The following is a 4,431-nucleotide window of genomic DNA, read 5'->3' on the forward strand; positions in this document are numbered from 1 at the left end:
GTCATTCTTGGACTCATGCATCTTTATAATAACCATTCATGCACAACATGCCATGACCTAGTAGTATAAATTAGGTCAAAAATCTTGCATAAACTAGGATCCAACTAAGGTCTAGGACTAATATACTTGATACTTACAATTCTAGTAAGTTGCTTAGCTACAATAGGAAATGCCAATACTATAATTAGAATAAAGCTTCAAGCTTTGTTGTAATTGAAATAGGGTATAAAACTCTAAAAATAAATTAAAACATTCTAATTATACTTCAACATGTTGTTGAATATCAAACAATATTCCAAAAACCCTAAAGAGCCAAAAATCCAAAGTTATAAATTATAAAGCTTAAAAACTTTATAAAATTTGGCTATAAACTTCCTAATATCAAATTTTATTAATCAAATTATGGATTATACCAATGAACTAGAAATATAAATTACAAGTATTAATCATAAATTATTTGTTGAAAACAAGATTTTTAAATAAATCAAATTGCTTAATAAACATTTTATAAAAATGAATGTTTTTATATAAAATATAGGAGGGAAGTTTATAAAGTTTAAAATTTAGGAGAGAGGAGGCCAAAATGCATGCAAAAACCGGCCATCACCTCTCCCCATGCCCTCTCTCTTCCCCAAAACACAATCATTAAGCTTAAACCCTTACTCCACCTCTTCCCTCTTCACTCTCTCACTTCACTCTCTTCACACACTTCACTCTCTTCTTCCCTCTCTATAAACTCACGAAAATCCTCTCATTTCTCTGCAAAATTTCGAGATTTTGAAGCCCTTGAAGTGTTCTTACTTCTCTCAAGGTCAAAACCAAGGTAAACAACAACATCTTCTTCCATAGTTTCATGGTTAAACCTCTTTTTCTTCTTAGTCTTCTCTACTTTTCGGATTCTATGCCTTTCCATGGCCAGAAATCTTTATTGTCCCCTTGTGGTTTGTAGATTCTCACCATAACACAATTCATGTGTTAGAGATGGTGAAAATCCGGGATCAAACCCATGCAAGGAGTGGAAAAGATGCACATATGATCATGTGACATCAAAACCTAATATTTCATGTTCTTCTCCATTTCTTTTGTGTTCATGCATGAACAAAAGAATTTAAACCATTTCTAGTACATCTTGGATGCTCATTCATTCCATGCATGTGTTAGAAATCGGGCCTTACCAAAGACATGCATGATGTTCTTGTTGAAATACCCTAATAATGCACACAAGCAAACATGCAATCTGCCAGATTACTTTGTTCAACTTTGAACAGTCATAACTCAGTCATTTCTTAACCAAATCATGATATTATTTTTGTATTGGTTAGTTCCACTAGTTAACTTTCAAACCCAACTGGTCTCACTGTAAAATATTAAATATCCGATTTTTAGCAGATTTTACAAAAACGTTGCGCATATAGCTCTTTTTCTGTGATCACTATTTTTATCTTGCTTAAACAATGGCCTTAAACCCAACCATAAATCTGAGGAAAAATACCTTATAAACTTAACATATCTAGTGAATTATGATTGAAATTTCGTGGCTTAAAACCTCACTGAATGGGCTACACAAATTCATGAACTTCAGCCACATTTACACTTCATGCATTATTGCATGCAACTTTTCTTAAATTGTTTGGAATCATTACCCTCATTTCTCTTCTGAATACATTTTTTTTACATTTTTCCTTTGAAAGCCCTTGCATGCATGAGATAATCTGGAAAATTTCAAGAGCTTTTGTTATTTCTTTGATTTATTAGAATTATTTCTAAAACCAAGGGCATAAATCATATAAAATACTTCCAGAGGTCAATAAATCCTAAATAAATTCATGGATGATCCTTATGGGGAATAATGACCCCTCACCAAATTTCAGCAATTTTTGTTACTGTTTCATATGATTTCTAATTTTCTTTTATTTAGGACATGATAAATTACAAAACCACTTTATAGGATGTGAAAATTGTATCTAACAACTTTCGCATACCTTACCTGTGATAGGTGACTCCAAAAAATAATTTCAAGATTTTCCATCATGTTTTACTATTTTTCCCAATTTTTGGTAATTATAATGGTCTAAAAATGGGAGAAATAGTTCTGATTATCCAAAATTCATGAAAATTTACCATGATATAATATTATAGAGTAGGAGGTTACATAAAAATTTTAAATATTTTTCTCTACTATAAACTATTTTTCTCTTATTTTCTAAAGTTAATTGCACTAAAATACACTTAAATATGCATAAATACCCAAAACCAGTTTATACATTATGAAAACCAGTTTTGATATTTTTCCCAGGATATTTATACTGTAAATGATGTTACAAAAATTTATGGTGATTTATTTTAACTGTTTAATATTATTTCTTTAATTAATGACTATTTAAAGGAATAAAGCAAGGAAAAATAGAAATACCCACTGAAAAATATCTTTTATATTTTTCCCAGCCTATTTATGTATAATAACAATTAAATAAAAAGTTTGGGTAATTTTGGAAACTGTTTTCTATTTATTTCAATTTTTATTGAAATAAATGCTCAAAAATCAAAAAATATAATTAAACAGCTTGGAAATCCATTTTTATAATTTTCCCAGCTTAGTATTGTGTAATAACAGTTAAATAAAAAGTTTGAGAATTTTTATCCCTCGAATGCTATTTTCGTGAATTTATGTTGTAATAAGGACTTAAAAATTTGGAAAGTTTATATTCCAAGGTTGTAATTAATCGCCCGATATATAGAATTTCATTACTTCAGAAAAAGTGTAACTAATTGATGTAAAATCCAATACTAAAACATAAATTAGCATTTCCCTATATGTAGGGTTTAGTATATTAGCATTAGATATCGACATGGAAACTCACTAGTGCGTGTGTTTGATGTCGTAGGATCCCGGTAGTAAGACGTTGGTGCATCCCGAAGTTCCGCTTGTGTCTACACAAAACATCGTGCGTATTCACGCTCTCCCCTATTTTCGGATTTTATGTTTTGGGGTGGAAAAGCATGTCCAAAAAAACTATTGTTTGCATGATGTATTTAAATTGTTTATTATCAAACTTGATTGCTATTGTATTTTTATGTATCTTTATGTATGTTTATGCAACACGGAACATGAGAACTTATCGTACTAAGGCCATTCCCTTATCTCTAACCATTAACTCTTTAAGCCAATGGTCATTATGGATAGCGCTATTAGGAATTGACAACTCCTCACTCGCCCGAATCGCTGGAGTGCATGATACTATATTCATCTATGGAACGATAAGCATAGATCTCGATAGGGCTTCAGTCATAGGTTTGGTTGAGACTCATTGTTTGCTCATACACATACAAACTCGTTTCTCGTTATAGCAATAAACTTGTATTCATTAATAGCAATCAACTTGTTTATCATTGAAGCAATGTACTTGTATTTACGAAAAGCCTTATTGTACGCTCGATTTTTATAAACTTGTGATACTCACCAACTATTTTCATAGTTGACGCTCGTTTTACACGCTTTTTCAGGAAGTAATTAGTAAGTGGATGTAAAGATTCATCATCATAGAGCATGTTGCATCGTGTTGAAGCTATTATGAAGCTATATTTTGAACAATGTTATTTTGAAAAACTTGTATTTTGTTTCTTTTGAAGCTATGGGTTGTAAACTTTTAAATACTGCTATGGTGATGTATCTTTATCTTTTGCATTGAAACCGTTATCGCTGTCATACCTTGCGTTTCCGCTTTAGCGGGGTGTGACAATAGTGGGAGGCAAATTGACCTTGAAGAGCTTTAAGAGTTAAGTGATGAAGGAACATCAAACAATAGCAATCAACCTAAGGAGGAAACTCCGATTGAACCAATTGACGAGACCGTACCTCTGAAACATTCCAGTAGAGTTAGAGTTCCACCTAAGTTTTATGGTTTCCATATTACGGTAGAAGGTGATACATATATAAGTGATAGCACACTGGTAAATCTGGATGAACCTAATAACTACAAGGAAGCCATGGCAGGCCCCGAGTCTACAAAATGGAAAGAGGCTATGGAAAACGAGATTCAGTACATGTATGATAATCAAGTTTGGAACTTGGTTGACAATGTGACAGGCCGTAAGATAGGCGGATGCAAATGGATCTTCAAAAAGAAGACCATCATGGATGGGAAAGTACACACATATAAAGCGCGTATGGTTGCGAAGGGATTCACTCAAACTCTAGGAGTTAACTATGATGAGACCTTCTCACCAGTAGCAAAGATTAAATCTATAAGTTTTATGTTTTCCATAGCTACATTTCATGATTATAAGATATGGCAAATGGTTGTTAAAACCACTTATCTTAATGGAAAGTTGGATGAAGATGTTTACATGAGTCAGCCAAAGGGTTTTGTCGACGCAAAGTACCCCAATAGAGTGTGTAAGCTTGAGAAATCCATATATGGATTAAAAGAA

The sequence above is a fragment of the Lactuca saligna genome, chromosome 3, assembly GCF_052625555.1.
Source record: "Lactuca saligna cultivar CGN05327 chromosome 3, ASM5262555v1, whole genome shotgun sequence".
Taxonomy (NCBI): Eukaryota; Viridiplantae; Streptophyta; class Magnoliopsida; order Asterales; family Asteraceae; genus Lactuca; species Lactuca saligna.